The 25,321-nt window shown below is 39.0% G+C and overlaps 1 long non-coding RNA gene across 3 annotated transcripts in view; it reads left to right on the top strand.

Moving 5' to 3' along the window:
- Positions 1-25,321, top strand: part of LOC120884221 (uncharacterized) — an 87,582-nt gene that overhangs the window by 28,083 nt on the left and 34,178 nt on the right. The window contains exons 5-7 of one of the 3 annotated variants that reach the window (XR_013436371.1): positions 2,655-2,765; positions 5,479-5,593; positions 12,741-13,125. This is a non-coding gene — a long non-coding RNA (uncharacterized LOC120884221). Of the gene's footprint in view, positions 1-2,654; positions 2,766-5,478; positions 9,050-12,740; positions 13,126-25,321 lie in introns of those variants that run through there. The other 2 variants (XR_013436370.1, XR_005726533.2) reach the window with 2 other exon arrangements.

The following is a 25,321-nucleotide window of genomic DNA, read 5'->3' on the forward strand; positions in this document are numbered from 1 at the left end:
GGCACAAAATGCAGAATCTTTGCTTGCGGGTCACCAGACCAAGCTCTGGACACAGCATAAGGTCACTCCAGCACCCCCCACCTCACGAAACACCCTATGCCAGAAACACATGGAATCCATCTTGGAAAACCTTAGTCATCATCTATTAGTGGGTGTGGCTACCAATGGGGTTCTGTGGCTGATCAGATAACTGGTTTCCAACTCCCCCACCCCCCAGCTGTGATATCTCAAAATTTTTCTCCAAAAAACTCAAAATTAATTTTGGCAGGAGCTTAGAGAAAGGGCTAGCAAATTTGTTGATGGTTGGGGTATGGTGAAAAGTTTTATAAAGATCAGTCTCTTGTGCAAAGATTCCTGGGAAACATACTGTAACTGTTCTGACCCAGGGATGCCTGGGTAAATCAAACTGCTCTGTGTGGTGTCTTATTTTTTTTCTTTTTTCTAGAAATGATTTCTTAAGACTGGTTTCTATATTCATGTTGTTAATTTTGGGAGGAAATGTTTTGATTACAATGACTGTCTCCTAGTGCCACACAGATGGGGAAATCCCAGCCTCTCATAATCCCTAAGCAGTCTTCATCCTATATATCTCTGCCTCAATAAAGTAAGTTCCTTGCACCGCAAGACACTAAAACATGCTAGTTGAATCTCATTGAGCAGAAGTCAGAGAATGAACATACAAACTCTATTTTTCTGCTGTCTTCTGATGAACACACGTGAAGAAAGTCAGAACTGATGCTGGAGCCATCTTCTGGGGTCATGGAGATTGAACTGAAGGAGACATTCCTGTGTGGTGCAGCTTATCAGGAAGAGGGAGAGATGAGTGAATGCCCTTCTCCACAGAGTTGGGAATGGGACAAAAGGCAGACAGTTTTAGGGTATCTAGAAGAGGAAGTGGTTTATGTGGAAAAGCAGAAATGAAACAACCCTGTGCCTCCACAGCTGAGAGGTATCAGAGAAACCTATGAAAAAGAAATTTCCTCAAAAAAGTCATGTTCCAAGTTTGGTTTGGTTCCAAGAGAAAGACTTCAAATACTAATTAAAGCATGAAGAGATCATTGGTAATTTTAGGAACTCAGAAGACCTCCTTATCCTGGAGGATCTGTTCCAAGATCCCCAGTGGATGCCTGAAACTATAGATAGTACTGACCCCTATCTATCAGCAGTGCAGTTCCCCCTAGTTTATAGCTCATGCCCAAATGGTTGTCAAGGTAATAATAGGTGGGTAGCCTATAGAGCATGAATAAAGGTATGATTCACTTCATGGTCAGGACAGAGTGATATTGCATGATTTCATCATTCATTCAGAATGGTGAGCAATTTAAAATGCATACAATATTTATTTCTACAAAATGAATTACATAGGTAATTCATGGGTAAGTGAAAGGATAGAAAGTGAAATCACTTTTTATTTGTTCTTCTCAGATATACATGACAGTAGATAATATTTTACTATGTTATTCACTCATGGAAAAATGAAATCTTTGATAAGAGGGAACTGGTGCATTTTACATTTTTCCTTGCTATGAGCAAAAGACATGACATGAAAAATTAGAGGAAGAATTTTTTTTTCTTTGGGGTATGTGTCACAGTTTCAGAGGTCTCAGTCCATAGATCGCTCACTCCATTTCTCTGGGGGTTAAGGTGAGGCATAACATCAAGTTGGAAGAGTGCTATTAAGAAAAGTGTCTCAGGACATGATCAGGAAGCATAGAATAAGCTCAGCTCACAAAATGTATACCAAAGGCATTTCCACTCCCAGGCACAGTCTACCTGCCTACATTCTCCACTCTGTTAATCACCATGATGGAATTAATGCACTGATTGGTTTAAGGCTGTCCTAACCAAATGATTTCACCTGAAAACTTTCTTGTGTTATCTTACACATGAGCTTTTGGGGGACACCTAAAATCTAAACCATAAGATGTTGAAACATTTAAATATACCATGAGATCCAAATTAACTTTGCCTCATGAAAAATAAGCTGGGAACATGAAATAACAAAATTCAAATACACACATTTTGGTGTCAAATTGTAGATGTCCTATGATAACTCTTCAAGCTGTAACAGCTGGTGAATACAAGAGCATGCAGTGTGAATTGCTAGGTATAGCCCTGCTAGGGGACTAGTGACATTTACTTCCAGGGTATAATTTCTATTACCAATTATTATTTCTGATAATGCAGAACTTTTTTTTACCTGGTATACTACTTGAGGGATTCTGCCACAGAACATTTTCTGACAGGGACTGAGGAAGGATCAATTATGATGAGGTTTGTAATGAATTTAACTTACCCGCTTCCAAATTACATCTATTTCATCATAAGAATACATGTGTTTCAAGTATAAGGATCATGAATACTTTCAAACAGGAGAAGGTTAAATGATCAAAAATGATAACCAGGAGTCTCCTAAGATGAAACCTGGGAAATGGGTCATAATGAAAACAGAGTGTAAAAATTAAGGTTCAATACTGTTTAGAATAGGAGAACATTAGTAAACCCTAAAGATTTAGCAACACTAAATCTGTTTTTCTTTTATTTTTGTCAGTAAGGGATCAGAGTTCCCAAGTCCAGTGGATCAGTAAGAAGCAGCTGTACCTGACACTGAAAGTAGAGGAGTCCAATGCCAGTTTCCTTTCATTCTTTTTCAGAGCTGCAGCAGTGAGACACCTTCAGTCCTCAGATATTCAAGACTTGTAGCTTCTTGATAGTGCACCAAAGATGCCAGTCTGGGAGGGGACTGAAGCCATCCAGCTCCTGGGGTAAGTTACCAGTGGAAATCTCATGAGTTGTCCAGAACACAAGTGGCAGGTCAGGCCAAAACAGGGGCTTCCAGAAAAAGGTAACCTTGAAATACTAAGGTGCAGTTGAGAAGGGCCCAGCATTCCCCTTGGCCTTCTCCTTGCCTCAGCAGGGAATGAGCTTCCTGAGCTCAGATTCATCATGAGGGCTTGGCCAGGTCTTGGATCTGTGATGGCAGAGAGCTGATGGAGGGTTATTCCAACTTGAGTATTCTAAGAGAAAGAATCACAAACCCTCTTCCTTTTTCTCATTGATTTATGCTTGTTCATACACTCAGGTTCCTTGCCTGAGGCAGAATGTCCCCAGATGCCTCAGGTGATCCCAGAACAAGTCCCCTTACTCTCAAAGGCCCTGCAGCATCTGGCTGCAGGTTCCAGTGCTTTTGTGATAAATTTGTCAACCCTATACAAGTAAGCGTTCAATTCTCTCTCCAACTCATCACCAAAAATTGGGTCTCTCAAGATGAAACCTGGGAAATGGGTCAAAATGTAAGCAGAGGTTAAAAATTAAGATTCAAAACTGTCTTGAATAGGAGGAATATTAGTAAACCCTAAGCATTTAGCAACACTAAATCTGTTTTTTTCCTTTTGTTTTGGTGGTGCTTAGGATGGAATCCAGGGCCAAAAACATGATAGCTAAGCACTCCACCACCTTGCCATATCATTGGCTCTGTGATTTTGTTCTTAAAGCCTCACATGCACTTCTTAGACATAGTGTGTCTGAAATCTGATTTCCATTTCAAACCTAATTCTATTTGTTTGTGTGCAGATAGATATATGTATGAATAGAAATAGACTTTAGACATTAATATATGATAAAGAGAAAAGAAAACATGCATGCAAACAAATACTTAATGGTTAAGTATCAGAGTTACATTTGCAACTTTAGAAGAGTGAGTTACATAGATATATATGAATAAATTTCTTACTGTATTTCACAATAAAAACATTAAAACATGTTAAACATTTACATTAACAAATCCAAAACTGGTAAATACATGCTTGTTGTCTTAAAGTAGGATTTGCAGTACACTAGACTATCCATGAAGAGAAATCAAAGGAAATTCTATATTCAGAATATACAGCCTAGATTAGATATTAAATATTATTTGTGTTCTATTAACAACAACAAAAAGAAAAAATAAAGGCTTTAAGCAAATTAATATGCTCTGGCACATTCCCCTCATAGATAAGTTACTAAGGCATTATGGAAAATAGTATGGTATTTCCTCAGATTCTTTAATGCAGAACTGTCATATGATTGATCTAGGAACCCTATATTTCTGCAGCCTTATTCACAATAGCCAGTGTATAGAAACAACTTAAGTACCTGATGATCTGTTGAAGGATGAATAAAGAATACATGTTGGGGGATGAATATGAGAATGAGAATATTATTTAGTCTTTTCATTTTGGGTACTAGATGTTTTTTAGTAACCATTCTTTAACTTGTACACAACTAGGGACATTTTGGCCCACTCTCTTTTTCTTTTTTCTTCTTTTGTCTTTTTTGGAACTGGGGGTTGAACCCAGGGCTTTGTGAATGCAAGGCAGATGCTTTGCCACTGAGCTACACATCCCAGCCCCCCACTCTCTTTTCTGCTTATGATTGTAGTCATGAGACTTGTTTATGGGTTTGAATCATAGCAATAGCCACTTAAACCCAGGGGTGCTTAAATACTGAGCACATCCCCACTTCTTGTTTTATAGTTTGTTTACAGACAGGCAGGGTCTTCCTATATTGCTTATTGCCTTGGCCTCCTGAGCCACTGAGATTATACGTTTCTGCAACTGCACTTGGTTATTTATTCAGTCTTTTTTAAAAAAAATATCTTTAGCTGTAGATGGACACAATGCCTTTAATTTTTAAGTTTATTTTAATGTGGTGCTGATGATTGTGTTAAGGTGAGATTGCAATAATCACTGAGTCAATCTTAAAAACTTTATTCACCAGTTTGGTTGTCCAGATCCACCAGCTGGTGGGCCAAAAGGTAGTCTGCAAGTCTACACCCTTTGACCCCCTCCTAGGGTTGAGTATACCTTTTATAGTCCAAAACCATATTAAAGCATAAGTGGCTGTTGCTATGATTCAAAACCATAAAGAAATCTCATGACTAAAATCATAAGCAGAAAAGAGATGGGCCAAAACTTCCCTAGTTGTGTACAAGTTAAAGAATGGTTACTAAAAAACATCTAGACAATCAATCTCTGACAGGGAACATTGTCCAAGAAAAATTGGAACCAAAGAAAGAACACTTTTACATTGCATAAGAATTGCCATTTTATGTTGCCAAACATGCTGTGCTAAGCATCTGTTAATGTGTACAGAGGTGGGACTTTCCCTGGGAGAAGCATTTCTTATATGCCATGGAGTTTTAGGGAAAAATGGAGTCTGGTCATTGCCCATATAGCCTGGCCCATAACATTCCACCCTTTTCTAGAAACAACCAAACTTTTGATTCATCTTTTAAATTAGGTAAGAGATTGTAATGGCCAAGCATATACATTAACTTGACTGATGAAATATGTTGTCTTAGCTGCTTGGATCTTATAACATAATCCAAGCAAGAGAAAAAACATGATTAACATTTTTTTGGACCCAAACTGACGTCCATTTTGTCTTTTAACCAAATTATTTATTTATACTGACTGCAATTTTTCCTTTTAATTTTAGGGACCTCCTACTGCTGTAAGGAAAAGAGCGATGACTGCACTTGCTGCTTTGACCTGAGAGGGGGTGATGTGCAGTGGGGCCAGCAGTTTGGTGCCCCTTTTTCAAGGGGTCCATGGTAAAAATCTGGTTTACCTGTGGATGGGTGCTTCTATGGGAGAAACAAAAAGACATGAGTACTGAAATAAGATTAATACAAAATAGCAGTTGTAGCATCTGGAACCTGTCAATAAATATCATGAAGATGATAGAAACAATAATCTCTCACCAAGAGGTGTAAGAATTGAGAAGTTGTCACCATAACACAGTCTCACAAAGTCTAGGAAGCCTTTATTTGGGAATGTAAATCTTTAACATTGTCAGGAATTATCAGGAATGTAAGCACAACATTTAGTTAAGCTTCTTAATGTCATCTGATTTTTGTAAAATGTCTTTTTATTGACATGGTTTCTGTGTCAGTAGATATCCCTTTATCTTTGTTACTTAGGGCTGGATAATTATACTAGCAAATGCTGATTAAGTCTACCTGTGTAGGAGGTTAGGAAGAACTGTAGGCCTTAAACTGACTAAAAACTTCTGACTCTGGCAGTTTCTCTTGATAGTTATCAGGCTTTCTTGCCTAAGAATCACTCTTTTGTTGCCTTAAGTTTTACTTATTGTTGGGGGCTAACACAAGTGTACATCTTTTTTTTTTTTTTCTTTTTTTTTTTTATTGTTGGTCGTTCAAAACATTACATAGTTCTTAATACATCATATTTCACAGTTTGATTCAAGCGGGTTATGAACTCCCAACTTTACCCCGTATACAGATTGCTGTACCCCATCAGTTACCCTTCCATTGATTGACATATTGCCTTTCTAGTGTCTGATGTATTCTGCTGTCTATCCTATTCTCTACTATCCCCCCTCCCCTTCCCTCCCCTCCCCTCCCCTCCCCTCCCCTTTTCTCTCTTTACCCCATCTACTGTAAATCATTTCTTACCCCTCCTTTCCTCTTATATATCATTTTGTATAACCCTGAGGATCGCCTTCCATTTCCATGCGATTTCCCTTCTCACTCCCTTTCCCTCCCACCTTTCGTCCCTGTTTAATGTAAATCTTCTTCTCAAGTTCTTCGTCCCTACCCTGTCCTTGTTTACTCCCCTTATATCAAAGGGGTCATTTGGTATTTGTTTTTTAAAGATTGACTAGCTTCACTTAGCATAATCTGCTCTAATGCCATCCATTTCCCTCCAAATTCTATGATTTTGTCATTTTTTAATGCAGAGTAATACTCCATTGTGTATAAATGCCACATTTTTTTTTATCCATTCATCTATTGAAGGGCATCTAGGCTGATTCCATAATCTTGCTATAGTGAATTGTGCTGCTATGAACATCGTTGTAGCAGTGTCTCTGTAGCATGCTCTTATTAGGTCTTTAGGGAATAGACCGAGAAGGGGAATAGCTGGGTCATATGGTGGTTCCATTCCCAGCTTTCCAAGAAATCTCCATACTGCTTTCCAAATTGGCTGCACCAATTTGCAGTCCCACCAGCAATGAACAAGAGTGCCCTTTTCCCCGCATCCTCTCCAGCACTTATTGTTGTTTGACTTCCTAATGGCTGCCAATCTTACTGGAGTGAGATGGTATCTTAGGGTAGTTTTGATTTGCATTTCTCTAACTGCTAGCGATGGTGAGCATTTTTTCATGTACTTATTGATTGATTGTATGTCCTCCTCTGAGAACTGTCTGTTCAGGTCCTTGGCCCATTTATTGATTGGGTTATTTGTTATCTTATTGTCTAATTTTTTGAGTTCTTTGTATATTCTGGTTATTAGGGCTCTATCTGAAGTGTGTGGATTAAAGATTTGTTCCCAGGATGTAGGCTCCCTGTTTATCTCTCTTATTGTTTCTTTTGCCGAGAAAAAACTTTTTAGTTTGAGTAAGTCCCATTTGTTGATTCTAGTTGTTAACTCTTGCGCTATGTGTGTCCTATTGAGGAATTTGGGGCCCGATCCCACAGTATGTAGATCATAACCAACTTTTTCTTCTATCAGATGCCGTGTCTCTGATTTAATATCAAGCTCCTTAATCCATTTTGAGTTAACTTTTGTGCATGGCGAGAGATAGGGATTCAGATTCATTTTGATGCAAATGGATTTGCAGTTTTCCCAGCACCATTTGTTGAAGATGCTATCCTTCCTCCATTGCATGCTTTTAGCCCCTTTATCAAATATAAGATAGTTGTAGTTTTGTGGATTGGTTTCTGTGTCCTCTATTCTGTACCATTGGTCCACCCGCCTGTTTTGGTACCAGTACCATGCTGTTTTTGTTACTATTGCTCTGTAGTATAGTTTGAAGTCTGGTATCGCTATACCGCCTGATTCACACTTCCTGCTTAGCATTGTTTTTGCTATTCTGGGTCTTTTATTATTCCATATGAATTTCATGATTCTTTTATCTATTTCTACAAGAAATTCCGTTGGGATTTTGATTGGCATTGCATTGAACTTATAGAGAACTTTTGGTAATATCGCCATTTTGATGATGTTAGTTCTACCTATCCATGAGCAAGGTATATTTTTCCATCTTCTAAGGTCTTCTTCTATATCTTTCTTTAGGGTTCTATAATTTTCATTATATAAATCTTTCACCTCTTTTGTTAGGTTGATTCCCAAGTATTTTATTTTTGGGGGGGATATTGTGAATGGAGTAGTTGTCCTCATTTCCGTTTCAGAGGATTTGTCGCTGATATACAGGAATGCCTTTGATTTATGCGTGTTGATCTTATATCCTGCCACTTTGCTGAATTCATTTATTAGCTCTAATAGCTTCTTTGTAGACCCTTTTGGGTCTGCTAGGTATAGGATCATATCATCTGCAAATAGTGATAATTTAAGTTCTTCTTTTCCTATTTTTATGCCTTTAATTTCTTTCATCTGTCTAATTGCTCTGGCCAGTGTTTCGAGGACTATGTTGAACAGAAGTGGTGAGAGAGGGCATCCCTGTCTTGTACCAGATCTTAGAGGGAATGCCTTCAATTTTTCTCCATTCAGAATGATGCTGGCCTGTGGCTTATCGTAGATTGCTTTTACAATGTTGAGGTATGTTCCAGTTATCCCTAATTTTTCTAGAGTTTTGAACATAAAGGGATGCTGTACTTTGTCGAATGCTTTTTCTGCATCTATCGAGATGATCATATGGTTCTTATTTTTAAGTCTATTGATGTGGTGAATAACATTTATTGATTTCCGTATGTTGAACCAGCCTTGCATCCCAGGGATGAATCCTACTTGATCATGGTGTATAATTTTTTTGATATGTATTTGAATCCGATTCGCCAGAATTTTATTGAGGATTTTTGCGTCAAGGTTCATTAGAGATATTGGTCTGTAGTTTTCTTTCTTTGAAGTGTCTTTGTCTGGTTTCGGAATCAGGGTGATGTTGGCCTCGTAGAATGAATTTGGAAGTTCTCCCTCTTTTTCTATTTCCTGAAATAGCTTGAAAAGTATTGGTGTTAGTTCCTCTTTAAAGGTTTTGTAAAACTCTGCTGTATACCCATCCGGTCCTGGGCTTTTCTTAGTTGGTAATCTTTTGATGGTTTCTTCTATTTCCTCTATTGTTATTGGTCTGTTTAGGTTGTCTATATCCTCCTGACTCAATCTGGGCAGGTCATAAGACTTAAGGAATTTATCTATGCCTTCACTATCTTCTATTTTATTGGAGTATAAGGATTCAAAATAATTTCTGATTATCTTCTGTATTTCTGAAGTGTCTGTTGTGATATTACCTTTTTCATCCCGTATGTTAGTAATTTGAGTTCTCTCTCTTCTTCTCTTCGTTAGCATGGCTAAGGGTCTGTCAATTTTATTTATTTTTTCAAAGAACCAACTTTTAGTCTTGTCAATTTTTTCAATTGTTTCTTTTGTTTCAATTTCATTAATTTCAGCTCTGATTTTAATTATTTCTTGCCTTCTACTTCTTTTGCTGTTGTTTTGCTCTTGTTTTTCTAGGATTTTGAGATGAAGTATGAGATCATTTATTTGTTGGTTTTTTCTTTTTTTGAGGAATGAACTCCAAGCAATGAATTTTCCTCTTAGAACTGCTTTCAATGTGTCCCATAGATTCCGATAGGTTGTGTCTGTGTTTTCATTTAACTCTAGGAATTTTTTAATTTCCTCCTTGATGTCTTCTAAAACCCATTGATCATTCAGCAACCTATTGTTCATTCTCCAAGTGATGCTTGATTTTTCCTTCCTTCTTTTATCATTGATTTTCAGTTTTATTCCATTATGATCAGATAAGATGCATGGTATTATCTCTACCCCTTTATATTGTCTGAGAGTTGCCCTGTGACATAATATATGGTCTATTCTTGAGAAGCTTCCATGTGCTGCTGAGAAAAAAGTGTAACTACTTGATTTTGGGTGGTATAGTCTATATATGTCAATTAAGTCTAGGTTGTTAATTGTGTTATTGAGTTCTATAGTTTCTTTATTTAACTTTTGTTTGGAAGATCTGTCCAGTGGTGAGAGAGGTGTGTTGAAGTCTCCCATGATTATTGTATGGTGGTCTATTAGACTCTTGAACTTGAGAAGAGTTTGCTTGATGAACACAGCTGCACCATTATTTGGGGCATATATATTTATGATTGTTATGTCTTGTTGGTGTATGGTTCCCTTGAGCAGTATGAAGTGTCCTTCTTTATCCCTTTTGATTAACTTTGGCTTGAAATCTATTTTATTAGATATGAGTATGGACACTCCTACTTGTTTCCGCATTCCATATGAGTGGTATGATTTTTCCCAACCCTTCACCTTCAGTTTATGAATATCTTTTCCTATCAGATGCATCTCCTGTAGGCAGCATATTGTTGGGTCTTCTTTTGTGATCCATTCTACTAGCCTATGTCTCTTAATTGGTGAATTTAAGCCATTAACATTTAGGGTTATTATTGAGATATGATTTGTTCTTCCAGCCATATTTGTTTATTGATGTTTCTAAACCTGATTTGTTATCCTCTTTGACTATTTTCCCCCCTTTACTGTCCTATCTCCCATTGTTGGTTTTCAATGTTATTTTCCATTTCCTCTTCCTGTAATGTTTTGCCAAGGATTTTTTGAAGAAATGGTTTTCTAGCTGCGAATTCTTTTAACTTTTGTTTATCATGGAAGGTTTTAATTTCATCTTCTATCCTGAAGCTTAATTTCGCCGGATACACGATTCTTGGTTGGAACCCATTTTCTTTCAGTGTTTGAAATATGTTATTCCAGGATCTTCTAGCTTTCAGGGTCTATGTTGAGAGATCAGCTGTTATCCTGATTGGTTTGCCCCTAAATGTAATCTGCTTTCTTTCTCTTGCAGCTTTTAAAATTCTCTCCTTATTCTGTATGTTGGACATCTTCATTATAATGTGTCTAGGTGTGGATCTCTTATGATTTTGCACATTCGGCGTCCTGTAGGCTTCTAGGATTTGTGATTCTGTCTCATTCTTCAAGTCTGGGAAGTTTTCTTGTATAATCTCACTGAATAGTCTGTTTATTCCTTTAGTTTGGAGCTCTGTGCCTTCCTGTATCCCAATGACTCTTAAATTTGGTCTTTTGATATTGTCCCATAATTCTTGGATGTTCTGCTCATGGTTTCTTAGCAGACTTGCTGAGCTGTCTATGTTCTTTTCCAGTTGAAATACTTTGTCTTCATTGTCTGATGTTCTCTCTTCTAAGTGATCTAATCTGCTGGTAGTATTCTCAATTGAGTTTTTAAGTTGGTTTAATGATTCCTGCATTTCTAGGATTTCAATTTGTTTGTTTTTTATTACCTCTATCTCCCTGTGAAATTGATCTTTTACTTCCTGGATTTGTTTGTCAATGTGATCTTTCATTGTCTGATTTTGCTGTCTCATGTCTTCCTTGAGACTCCAGATCATCTGAAGCATATATATCCTGTACTCTTTATCTGACATTCCGTCTGTTGCAGCTATTATCTCTTCTAAAGTTGAGTTGACCTGCATTGCTTGTGGTCCTTTCTTCCCTTGTCTTTTCATACTGCTCGCGTTTCTTTCTGCTTGGTGCAACTGTTGTTTTGAAAATTTTGAAATTTACCCTCTATTTGTTTATATTGCTCTTGTATAGTTGGGAAGTCTCCCTTGCAGGGCGGGTAGTGGCTGTGCTCCTCCTCTAATTAGGGTGGTCTGTCTACCACGCTAATTGGTCGCAGGTCTGCCCCCACTGCAGGCACTGGTGGCTGTTCTGCTCTGACCCCACTCCAATTGTGGTAACATAACTACCACGCCCTGGGGTCGTTGGTCCTGATCTGGATGTGGGTGGCGGCTCTGCTGTGCCCCCACTCCAATTGGTGTGACGTGTGTACCACGCTGGCAGACCTCTAGGCCGGTGGGTCGCAGTTCTGCACAGCCCCCACTTCCAATGGGGGTACCTGACTACCTCTCCAATGGGTCGCTGAGCCCCCTCCGGACCCGGGCGGTGACCCTGCTCCACCCCCACTCCAACCAGTGTGACGCGACTGCCTCAGTGTTACATGTCCACCACGTTGGCAAGCTACCTGGCCTGTCTTGCCAGTGGGTCGCTGGTCCTATTCTAGGCGTGGGCGGCTTCTCTCTTCAGCCCCAGCTGCATTTGGGGTTTCATGATACCACGCCGGCGGGTCACTTGGTCTGCTCTGGGCGCAGGTGGAAGCTCCACTCTGCCCCCACAGCATCCAGCAGGACCCTGGCCAAGAAGCATTCACCGCCGGTTCCCTAGCCTTGGGCCAAAGCAGCTTAGGTATCAAGAACCCTGCCTTTCCTATCCCGATACACTCTCCGCTGGGAGCTGGCTCCAGCGAGCAACCCCCACAGGCTCCCCAGCCCCAGGCCAAAACTGTCCCGGGAGTCAGAACCCAGTCGCCCCAAGCTCAGCGCATGCTCAACTCGGAGCTGGCCTTCACAGGCAGTCTCTGCAGATTCCTCAGACCTGGGCCATGTTAACCCCGGGAACCCAAGTCCCGGGAACCCAAGTCCCGCAGCTCAGTGCCCGGCTCACGCCTTGCCAGGCACGAGCCTCCAAGAGTATTCTCCACAAGATCCCCAGTCCCGATCCTGAGCAAGAAATCTGTCTGCTAGACGCAGGCAAATACCAGCCTGAGTTCACCTGTTCCGTAGCTGAATGAGTTGAGATCAGCAGAACAATGGGATGATTACATCATCTCTCAGAGATGGCGGCCGCCATCCTCCTCAGTGGTCAGACCGGTGACTGGAACCACCGCTTCTCTCCTCTGTCTCAAAGCCGGAACTCAGCACCGAGCTCTGCCGATGTATCACTGGCAGGAGCCCCCCGAATCCGTATCGCTGTTCTCCCGCTCTGGCACCCTGCCGATCCCCAGCGCGCGCCACAGACAACCAGCCGCGGAGCGATCGGGCTATGCGACCCTCCGTGCGGAGAAATGGAGCTCCCACAGCCGAACCTCGCACGATGGAAACCTGTCCATTGGATTCTGCAGCGCCTCAATTTCACTGAAAATTCCCAACAAGAAATCCTTCCGCCGTTTCATATCGTCTTTCACTGGCTCAGTGACGCGGCGCACTGGGGTGATGCACTCCCTTCGCCGCCATCTTCCCCGATCTCCAAGTGTACATCTTAAGTTACATTAAAATAACTATTATTTCTTAAATACCCAGGAATGGCTGTGCTTTGGTTTTAACTCTTTTTGCTGGATCAAGCTGGTCAACTGACCTTGCTCCTATCTATTGTTAAGAGACAGCTGAGTTCCCTTGGGGAACACTCTTGGGGAACTTCTGAGTAGACTTTTAGCTCTGCTAGTGCCACCTGTGATATGCTGGGTCATAGTCTTACTGACCATGTGGTGTCCTTTGGAAGCATCAGGGATATTTTCCCTTTCCAATGAGCCTTTTCTTTTGCAGCATGTGTACTGATTGGCTTTCCCTTCTCCAGTGGTCTCATTAATCTCCGTGATCCAGAGGTTATGTGGCCTGGGATTGCAAAGCTCTTCTCCTTTTACCTGGGTTCAGGCTGACTCAGAGGGCAAGAGCCAAATATTGGTTTTCTTGGCCCCTTTATTTTAATCTTAATTTTTAAGCCTTGGCCTTAAACACCCAGCAAGTCAGTCTTATCAACTTAAAGCAAGAGTACTGGGCTTTAACTTTAATGTTTATAACTTTATAGTTAATTTTAATCCCCTTTAATTACTGTCTATAGATGATGGCTTAATATCTCAAATAAGCTTAGGTTGTGTGTTCTTAAAGCAGTACCTCTGCAAAACATTAACAGGCAACAGTTATAAGGAAAATACAGAGTGAAATTACAAGAGTAAAAACATAGTTTGTACATAATTTTGAAACTTTACTGAGTTCTACATTATATCCCCTGTTTGAGATCACAGTAATCTTTACAATAATATCAATCTTTTGAATACAACTTTAAATGAACTGAAATCTGGCCTAATTTGGAGCCATTTTAACATGTAGTAAGATGGGAGGCAGAGCCTTAGGTAAGGTGGGACTCTTCACAAATCTTAGGTAAAGTATTCTAGTTCTGAAGTTGATGTTTTATCCTTTTTTAGATATCATTTTATAAAGTTAACATATATTGTTTCCTGAGTTTATATGAATATTAGCTAACACAATATGATGTTACATCTAAAACATAAATCAAAGAAAGGCTAAATAAATAAATCCCCAATAAAATTTGTTATCCTTATAAGTCTAAAATTACCATTACAGACAACTATAGTTTGGAGAATACTAGCTTGATAAAATGCTCCTTTAAATTTTTTACTTTAAAGACTTGTATATCTGATAGATAAAAACACATTTAATATGTAGAGAAGAGTAATAGTACCCTAATTACATTGATGTTTTCTTATTAACCAAGTCTAGCCTTTAAAGAAACATCTAGACTCTGTAACATAGTACAATACTCTAAAATAATAGTTGCTGTTTGGTTAAACAGTTGCACAAACCTTAATTTCTTTAAGACTAGTTGCTCTAGAGAATAAAACTTAACAGACACAATGTAAAGAGTAAATTGATGTTTCACGAAATCCTTATCATTTTAACATATAGATCAAACATTGGTAGTTGTACTTTAATATTTAACCTTAGGGAAAAATCTTGAATAGCTTTAACTGTTTGTGTTACTTATATATATATAACCAACTTAGTTACACAAGTCTTTTAAAATTTATCCTGCATTTATATAGACCTTTTTATTACTTAATTAGATCCTCTTGCTGTTTACATAGATGTAATTTTATTTTACCACATAAAGACTTTTTTACCTAGAATTTTTTTCTCCTTTTACTAAATATATTTTTTTATTTAGAAGATTTAAAATATTTTTTACATCCATTGACCCATCTTTTTGTTTTTACTCTGAAATAACCCTTACAAATTTTTGAATCTAGTTAAACTACTTCATTTTAATAAGATGAAATACTTTGTTATTTATAGTACCTTAATTGAAATGCAGTTGAAACCTTGGACCTCTTGTATATAGAATTATAGCTGTTGGGACTTTGAACTCTTAGTAACCTTGTTCATAGTGATGACACAAAGTAATCTTATACTCCTTTTTAAATTTTCCAATTTATGAAAACACCAATAATGCTTAAGTATATTACCTTATGAAATTTAAGGAGTTAAAGCATGCTTGATGCTATATTTAACTGCCGCAGTCTGGCGGGGCACAAAATCACAAGCCACCACACACCTTGTAGATTCAAACAGCAACTCTTTATTCTCAAACTGTCACCGGCACTCTACACACACGTTCTGGGGAAAATTCACACTTCCACTGGGCTCTGCATCCTGGGAGAACTCAATGGGAACTCAAGGAGTGGGCAGGCGCCTGAGGCAGCAGGATACGCCCTATTCCCACCAGGGTCCACCTTAAACCTGGAACTGCCCTAAACCCAAGGAGCGGGATACTCCCTATTCCCAGCAGGATACACCCTAAATCTGGACTCACCCTAATCCAGCAGGATCCTCCCTAAACCCGGATCCACCCTGGTCCTTGAGCAGGGTCACCTTTCTCAAAACATTAATGCAATGTCACTGCAAATGACCTGGGTCCAAGGCAAGCCCATTTCCACAATGGACAGTCCTTCCTCTAAGCAACATAGGGTAGGCTGACAAGGAAATTGCCATGCGTCATTCCTATTTAGCTATGGCTCTCAGCATTTAACAGTTAGCATTTTAACTTTGTAACCCACTTAGATGTCTCTAGCAAACACATTTATGATTAATTATATTTTAAATCTAATTTACTTATTTTTAAAAACCAAGCTGTCAAGTACATTGAACAGTATCACTTTTTTTTTGTTCAAGAAAAACCCTAGAAACAATGGATATTAGGCATATTTTATCAACAACTATTTGACCATGTAGAAACAAAACTGTGTATTAGTAACTTCAAAGACATTTGTACTTTTTTTGTTTACCCAATTTAAATTAAACCTTTAAATCTCATGAACAAAAGGTATTTGTATCTATTTTTTATTTTAATTTATGAGCTCATATGCCAATTTTGGTACCAAACATATGTAGTCATGTCAATATACGTAGACTGACAATCACCAGTGTACATAAAACACTTAGACAAATAAAGATCTTTCAGCTTATCTTGAAACCTATTAAATTGAGAGCTGTTAGGTCAGTGGTGGTGACTTAGAACAAAGCAGCCCACACGGGAAAGAAACATCAATCAGGCGCCCATGGAAATGCCTGTCAATCAGTGGGATCTCCTGACTAACACTTGTCAATTAGCAGAACCCCTTGGCCAATCCTGGAGTTCAGCCAACTCCCCTGACCAACTCCAATGGGACAAGGGACTCTAAACACCTTTTCCTGTCCCAAGCCCTTCCCTTCCTGCTGTAAGCCCCATAAACGTCCAGTCCGGTCAAGCTTCCATGCGGTTCCTCCTCAGATCCTTCTCTACGCCACTCTGTTGGTCGGATCGAGTTCCGCTCCGAGTGATATCTCAAAGCCTAGTTGGGTGGCCTTTTAAAATCTGCCTCCTTTGGTTGCTGCTCACCTCGCCTGATCTTACAAGAGCTATCCCTTGTAAATTAGCCTCTGAACAAAGCAGAATGTAAAAACACCTTTATAGTTAGATAAAATAGATCTAATCAGAAAAACATTAACCTAGGCATGCCTGATCTGAATCATGAGCTCAAAAAATACAAAATTGTAAAGGCCTTCCTGGTCTCTATCCTGATGCAGACCCACTCATCAGAGGTGAAAAGAATTAAGCGGGTATAGTCAAGGAATCTCTCAAAGAGGTAGCAAGGGAGCCTGCTTCCACTGGTCTTCTTGGGAGAGACCCCACAGGTTGGGGTCCTGTTCTAAGCCAGTTTTTCTAGTCTCTTGGATAGCAGCCACCAAAATCTTAGCCTGAAAAACATTTATCAGCTGGACTGACATGGTAAAAACTTTGGGTCACCTCCAATAGTTGGAAGTTATTCGTGCATACCTGCAATTTTTGTGAATATCTAGGGCTGACTGATAAAAGCCAAATGTCCTAGACAAAATGATGTTTACATCTTAGAAATGCTAATCCTAGAAAACTCTCTAGTTCTAATCTGCCCTCTGCAGGAAATGACATTGTCTACTCTGCTAATCACTTGCCCAGTTCCTAAAGGAAGGCAATCTCTAGAATGATTTTATTACCTTCAGCTTTTACTTTTAACACCTGTTGGCAGCCATTTACATTTCAATGCAAGCTTTAGTTAGCACAGTTAAAAACCTTTTAAACCATTTTCTTTTTCTCCAGGTAGGTATCAGGCCAGGTTTCATTAGGTTTCCCATGACAAGGCTAACAACTAAAACAATAGGCAGAAATAAAAGGAAGGTGAGAGACAAGAATTCAACTAGGCACTGAGTGTGACTGTGGCTGTCTTGTCTTGCTAGGGCAAACAGTTGGAAAAAAAAATTGAAATGAAGATTAACAAACAAAAGGGGACAAACAACAACAAATTCAAATAGGACAAGACAAAAACACAAGACAGACACTCTCTTCTCTGTGTAATCCCAGCCTCCAGATCATGTCATGGTCCATTTATTAGAGCTTTGCTGGGTTTCGACTGAGGCCTCACTCAAGGTCATTTGATACACCATTGGGCTTTACAATCAAGCACTTGAAACACTTCAAAAGTTTTACAATCAAGCGCTCATTCTATATACCCCCTGAGGAGAGCCCCTGATATACTTTAGAAGATTTAATATTTAATATCAGGCACTGAGAACCTCTTGATTTACTATCAAGTCAAATGGAAAGAGCAAATGAGGTACCTCCCAACACATGCAGTTCTGTCCTCCTTCAAAGCCTCTGGATTTACAGATGTGCAAAACACCAGTGCTTTCATGGACATGCTGAAATCACAGGAGGTCCAGACCCTCCTAAAGCACAGAGCTCCCAAAACTAGAGGGAGGATGCCTCTCTCTGCTTCTTAGGATTCAGGATTCCTGCATGCCTGAGAGCCACAGCCTTGACTCTGGTGATCATCTTGCTGGGGACTCCAAAATGTTAAGGCAAGATTGCAATAAATCACCAAGTTGATCTTAAAGCAGGAGACAGAAATTTTATTTACCAGTTGGTGGTCTGGATCCACCAGCTGGTGTGCCAAGGGAAAAGGGGTAGGTGATGTTGGTTAAAGGGTATAAAGTTTATACATGATGGAGAATTTCTAAAGATCTAATGAATAACATGGTGAATACAGTTAATAATATGGGATGTTTAAAATTTGCTAAGGGGATAGATCTTGGGAACTGTCAACACAAACACACACACACATACCCATACACTCAGAAGAAAATGATGACTGAGTTGATAAGTTCAATAATTTGTGCTGATCATTTTACAGTGTATCCAAACATCATGTTTTGTACATTAATGTGTACAAATTAAATTTCAGTTACACCTCAACAACAGTGTTAACAAAAACAGTAACCAAGAATCTGTATGGTGTGGGCACCAGTACTGAAGGATGGAACAAGGTCAGCCATTCTCAGGGGATGCACCCAAAGAGCCATTCAGCTGGAGGACAGTGCTTTCTCACTGCTGAGAAGCAACCTGGCTCTTTAGGAGGTCTTGGGGATTGTTTCCAGGGAATGTCACCCTCCTAGATCAAAAAGCACTCCAAAAAGCACTCAAGTGGATTGTGCAACAGAAACTACACCATTGTTCCTCACAAAGCTCCTGTCATCAACATGAAAGGTTTCTGTGTCAGATGTTCCAAGCTTTATTTTGTTAAATACATAGGAGTATTGTGACTTTATCTTGCTTTGGGTTAATTCCAGTTTGATTCTAGAGAAGGATATTTTTCACATTTGCATATTACTAGATGCAAATGTGAAAAATAAAACAACCCTTTTTGAATCCTGTATGTTTTTCATGGGGGCAGATTCCATAGAGTCTTAAAGCAGGATTTCTGAAATACTTTAGAAGAACATATCCACATGCTATGTTGGTGGGCTGCACATCAGGAAAGAAAGAAAAAGTGTCATTAACCCATAGCTCATGAGGCTACTCCAGAGCAGTAATCTGAACACACATGTATGAAAAATTATGTTTATGGATTGGAAGGGCCTTTAGAATTACCTGCATTAGGAGCTGAGAGGTTCTGCCTGGTCAGAACAATATGTGTCACCTGGTGTTGCAATGAGTATTCTCCTGGATCTTGTTTTTGTCCCACTTCTTCTACTTTTCACTTATGCTGTATTACAGTTGCTGTCAAACGGATTAGCAGTCACTAGCTTGTCAAGGGATTTGGATTTGGTGGAGGAACATACTCAGACAATGGAGGAACAGGTCCCTATGTATTTGTCTTGTATTTTTTCTTAAGTAGGCTTCCGAGTGGTACAACTGGTCCTCCTAACCCATTCAGTGCACTGCTGCCATCTCAAACTCTCTTCAGAGAAATGGGATCCTTCTCCTGTTCTTCTGGCACTACAGAACACCAGGCATGACTTCCACCACCCACTCCAGGCTGTGGGGATCAGTCTCTTTGCTGTGAAAAGTATCGAATTCTTCCTTGCTGGTGTGCTGAAGCTGTGAGGTGCAGCTTATGGTGGCAGGTAGTGGGCCCTGATCACCTAAGTCTTGGAGTGAGCAAAAGATTTAAACATGTACTTAACAAAAGAGACAGAAATTACCATAAATTACATGAAAAATATTGAAAGCCATCATCAGGGAAATGCAAATTAAAGCCACTGTGAAGCACTACTATACACATTATAAATGCTAAAAATTCTAAGATGCTGATACTATGTCAAGACTTAAGAGGGCTGGAGATGTGGCTCAAGCAGTAGCGAGCTCGCCTGGCATGCGTGCGGCTTGGGTTCGATCCTCAGCATCACATACCAACAAAGATGTTGTGTCCGCCAAGAATTAAAAAATAAATATTAAAAATTCTCTAAAAAAAAAGACTTAAGAGTAATTGGAAAATTTATGTTTTTCTGTTGATTTGCAAAATGGTATAGATACTTTAACAACTTGGCAGTGTCTTATAAAGTTATACATGTTTGCTATATGAACCAACAGTTCCAAACCCTGAAATTTATGCAGTATGAAAGTAAAGGTCTACATTCATAGAAGAGTCATTCATAATAACCTCAAACTGAAAATAATTGAAATTTCTACCAATGGGTGAATATATTATGGTGTTATTGTGATGGGAGGCTACTTAGCAATAAAAGAGAATGAAATACTGACATACACTCCAGGAATTAATCCCAAACTGGTGTCTGAAAGAAGGTAGAATCAGGAAATAAAACCTGTATAATTCCATTTGTATGAAAGCCTAGAGAAGAAAATCCTGATCTATATTGTCAAGGGTGAGATTTCTGGTTCCTTAGAGACAGAATTGGCAGAATTATCTGAGAAAGGAGAGGAAATGGTTGTGGGTGATAAAAATGTTCTAAGTTTCTGGGTTTTGGTGTTGGTAATATAGGTGTATAAATTTGCCAAACCTTACCAAAATATGAGGTTAAACTGGTACAACTTGTGATTAGATATAAACTATTTCTTAATAAAGGAGATAAGAACAATTGTGTTCAGCTAAATACATACTTATGAAGAAATTACAGTTTTAAATATAAATGTTAGCAAAAAAGAAATGTTGAAATCTATGATTGTTATAATCTATGATTATCTGCGATTTCATTCCAAGAAGCTATAAAAAGAAGCATGAATCATATCCAAATAAAAGAAAACAAAAGAACATAAGAAAAAGAAACTAGCTGTATAATACATCAGAAATGATATTGGCAGAGATTAATAAAATATTAAGTCCCCAAAAGCTTAAACTCACAAAAAAGAGTATGCAAATATTACCCAAATATTACCAGTAGGAGAATTGTAAAGGAGAACATTACTCAAATCAAACAAATATTAGAACTATAATAATAAAATATCATGAACTATTTAAAGCCCCAAATTATATGATCTGATAAAATATGGAGAAATTACAAACAGGTAAGCAAAAAACTTACACAAGAATTGAAAATTTCAGTAGTCATATGTAGTCAAAAAATAGTTGAATTCATAAGTTAAAATTTTCCTACAAAGAAAACTCCTGGCTCATTTATGTCACCTATAATACCAATAAAATCAATCTTACATAAACTTTTACAGAGAATCAAAACCAAACACAAAATAAGAGGGAAAAAAAGCAAACAAAATGAAATAATTCTCAATTCATTTTATGAGTCCATCATAATCTGAAAAAAAAGTCTGCCAAAGCTATTACACTAAAGAAAACAGTATTGAAACATCACATGGTACCCCACAGAGATGTAGAAATTTAATGCTCCAGTTAAATTTGAAAATTCTAAAAAAAAAAGGGAAACATACAAGACAATATGGAGAGACATAAAATCCTACAAAAGTTTAAAATTTGACAAATCTTAAAGTGTATTAAAAATATAATATATTAAACATATAATGTCTGAGTGGAATCTAATTCAAGAATACAAAATTGCTTTAACATCTCAAAATTAAGTCCACATAGCTGGTCATGGTGGTGTATGCCTGTTAATCTCAGCCACTTGAGTGGTGGAGGCAGGGGGATTGAAAGCTGGAGGCCAGCCTCAGCTATGTTAAAGAAACCCTGACTCAATGTTTAAAAAAGGGCTAGGGTTGTAGCTCAGTGGTAGAGTGCCCCTGTGTCCGATTCCAGTGGCACAAAAATAAATGCACATAGACAAAATTTGAGGATATTATGCTAAATGACATATCATAAAAAAGACAAAAAAGTGTATGATTCTCCTTATATTAGGTAGCTAAAGTATTCAAATTTGTAAAGAGAAAAAGTAGAATAGTTATCTTCAGGGGCTGGGAAGTGGGGAGGAGATGGTGAATTGTTGTTTAAGGAGTGATGATGGGTTTGGCCTTTCAAGATGAAAAGAGTTCGGGGCATGGATAGTAGTGGTTAATACACAGCAATATAAATGTCATTAAAAGCACTGACTTATATAAAAATAACAGTTAAGTGGCAAAATTTAATGTTATATGCATTTCACCATAATTTAAGAAAATTCTAAAAATCAATGCATAGAATTCAATAGAATGATTCTTCTCATTCTATTGAATGAAAAGAATCATTCTTAGCATTTCAAAACAAGTATTTAATGAAATTCAGCAAGTGTCCATGATAATAAACTTCAGAAAATTAGGATTTGAAGGAATTTCCCTAATGTCATAGACATTATCTAAAATTTAACTTATCTCATATAATGATAAAATGATTCATTTTCTCTTAGATTTGAAGAAAAAAATGCAAAAATGTCTACTATCTGTACTTCTGGAGATCCTAGCCAGTGCAATGAAGAAAAAAGTGGTATAAAGATTATAATGAATAGGCTATCTAAAACTGAAATATAAAAAGACAAAAAGAGTGAACAAACTATTATAATTTAGACATGAATTTAGCAAGGTAACTGGTTATAAGGCTGGCTTTTTAAAAAACATGTACATGTATGTACAAAATATATTATGTATATTTTAGCAACAATCAGAAGATGAAATTTTTAAAAATAGTCTTTAAAATATCAAAAACATCAATAAAGGCTAACTAAAAAAACTACAACTGAAAATATAGCAAAACTCCTGAAATTGAAACAAAAGCTAAAGCAAAACTTAGTGATATTAAAATATCTACAATAAATAATTGTTGGACTCCATGCAGAATAGTTCTTCTTAAAGAGAGTTTGGGAGAGAGCCTTTGCTGGTCAAATTCCTTAGGGGTGCTGATGTGGCCAGGTACTGGGGAGCCTCCAGGGGTAAGCAGTGCCAGCAGTCTTTTCCTACATGGGGTTTAGATCATTGAGAAGGGGGAAGTTTTGTTTAGCATCTGATAGAGCTGAGGGTCTAAATCATGTCTTACTTGATTTGAGTCTAGATAGGGGTTAATGGCCTAGTTTGGTTTCCCAACAGGTGGGGCCTGAAACCTTGGGACAGTCTTGAATCCCCAATATTCTCAAATTGTTATTTTTACTGTCCAGTATGTCTTCGTACATTCTTGATAGGGAATACCCTTTTCTGCCAGGTGACACTTGCTTGGCACTGCAGGGTAAATAGAGGAACCAGGCACAGTGGCAATTCTGTCATCCCTTTTATGTCTGGAGAAGCAGAATCTGGGGCACTAGGAACAGGTGGGGGAACACATCCCTCAGGAGGAGTGGAGCATAGCAGGGAGGGCATGGTGGTCCTGTTGCATAGGTTTTTTCCTCATGGATGCACAAACCACGAGGGAATGGTTCCATGCATGTATCCATTCTGTTGCTCCCTGAGGGAGAGATGAATTTCTGAGAGGTTCATAGTGGGAAAGAGCTGTGACTCATTGTCTCAGGATTCAGTTAAGACATAAGCCACTACAAAAAGCAGCATATTCCCCTAGTAAGTTTACCACACTAGAGTCCAATGCTAGAGCTGTCAATTTAGTCTTTGGGGCTGTTGCAGTCAGACCTATGGATAACAGCAAGGCAACTAATGTCATCAGTCCTAATCCAGCAATGTGACATTGTGACTATGGCCCCCACTCATCCCCCACTGAATTCCTGAAGCTTCCAGGGTGGTTTGGCCAGTCAGCCTTCAGATTTGTGACTGAGGCAGGGCTTTGATTTCCTTGGGTCCTGTGAGTTGGCAAATTAACGTCTGGGGTGGCCTCTGGAGTGTGGGTCTGAGTGGGTTTCGGGGTTGGCCTCAGATGTGCAGGTGGTGGATTTCTCAATATCTACTTCCTTTTAAACTGGAGAGTGTTGTATCCACGGGCCTATTCCTGTAAGTTTAATGGCAGTGGGAGAGGTTAATGTGACAATATGGGGTCCCCACAGGTGGCTTGAAGTGGCGGCTCCTTCCAGTTTTATCCGTACAGAGTCTCTGGGCTGGTGTGGGTGCAGTTGATGTTGGAGTGAGAGGGAAGCCTTCTCCTGAACATCTCTAGATGTCTGGTGGAGAGTCTTTCCTAGGGCCTGGAGCTGTCGGGCAGGCTAAGCTCATCTATCTAACAGGGACCCCTTCTTAGTGTATTTATTGCAGGTGGGGGTGTCCCAAACAGGATGTGAAATGGAGAGTACCCTGTGCCTCCAGGTGTACAGCAGACCTGGAGGAGAGCTATAGGGAGGAATCTACCCATGAAATCCCTGTTTCCTGATAGAGTTTAGCAAGGGTGGTCTTTAGGGTGTGGTTCACCCATTCAACTTTCCCTGAATCCTGTGGTCATTGGTGGCATGTAGCTTCCATTTGATTGCCAATATTGGGTGATTGTCTGGGTAACTTCCAGATGAAGGTGGGCCCATGGTCTGACCAGAAGAACAGGGGATTATTTCTTTTAACAGAGCTTTAGTCACTTTTCAGGCCAATTCTGTTTAGGTGGTTATGGCCTCCACCCATCAGGTATCAGTATCCCTTTCTTGGTTTGACTTCTATGAAGTCTCTGTTGTCTTCAAAAGGTGAAGTCCCAATGGCCTGGACCCCTGATGCTGGGTTGGCTACATTATTTTGGGTACAAGTTACACACCTCTGGCTCACTGAACTGAATGAAGATGAAAACAGCACTTTAAAATTTGTGATAAGCCTTTGAAGTCCCTCCAGGGAGAAATCTGTAGGACTCAACACTTGCATTAGAAAAAACTTTCCTCATTTTGTCTCAGCCATGTTTTGTCATTTCCAGAAGTTTGTCACCTGCTCAGTTAAATTTATTCCTAGGTGTTTTTCTGGTGCAAGTCTGGTTTTAAGTCTGGTGCAAATGGGATTCCTTTTAAATTTCCATTCAGCCTGTCATTGCTGGTATATTGAAGAGGCCATTGATTTCTGTGTGTTGAATGAGTCCTCCAACTTTGCTGATGTCAGGTGCTAGCTTTGGTAGTGTTTTGGTGGATTTTTGGGGGATTTTCTGTATGTAAGGTCATCTTGTCTGCTAATAGAGCCTCACTTCTTCCTTTGGGGTCTGCATTCCTCCTATCTTTCTCTTTCTGGCCTAAGTGCTCTGGCCAGCACAGACAGTACAGTGCTGAGGGGCAGTGGATTGAGTTGGTGTCCTTTTGTTGTTCTTGCTCTTCAGGGACAGTTTCCGGTCTTCCACCTTTGAGGGTCTTGTTAGCTCAACTATAGGTTTTCCTAGTCACCCTTTATGAGATTAAGGAAAATTCCTTCCCTTTGTACTCTGTGGAGAGTACTTAATCATGAGACATTAATTTCTTTTCTTTTAATGTTTTTTTAAGTTGTGGTTGGACACAATACCTTTATTTTATAAATTTATTTGTATGTGGTGCTGAGGAACAAATCCATCACCTTGTATGTGCTAGGCGAGCGCTCTACCACTGAGCCACAACCCAGCCTGAGGCTGCATG

This window comes from Ictidomys tridecemlineatus, chromosome 3 (assembly GCF_052094955.1).
Source record: "Ictidomys tridecemlineatus isolate mIctTri1 chromosome 3, mIctTri1.hap1, whole genome shotgun sequence".
NCBI lineage: Eukaryota > Metazoa > Chordata > Mammalia > Rodentia > Sciuridae > Ictidomys > Ictidomys tridecemlineatus.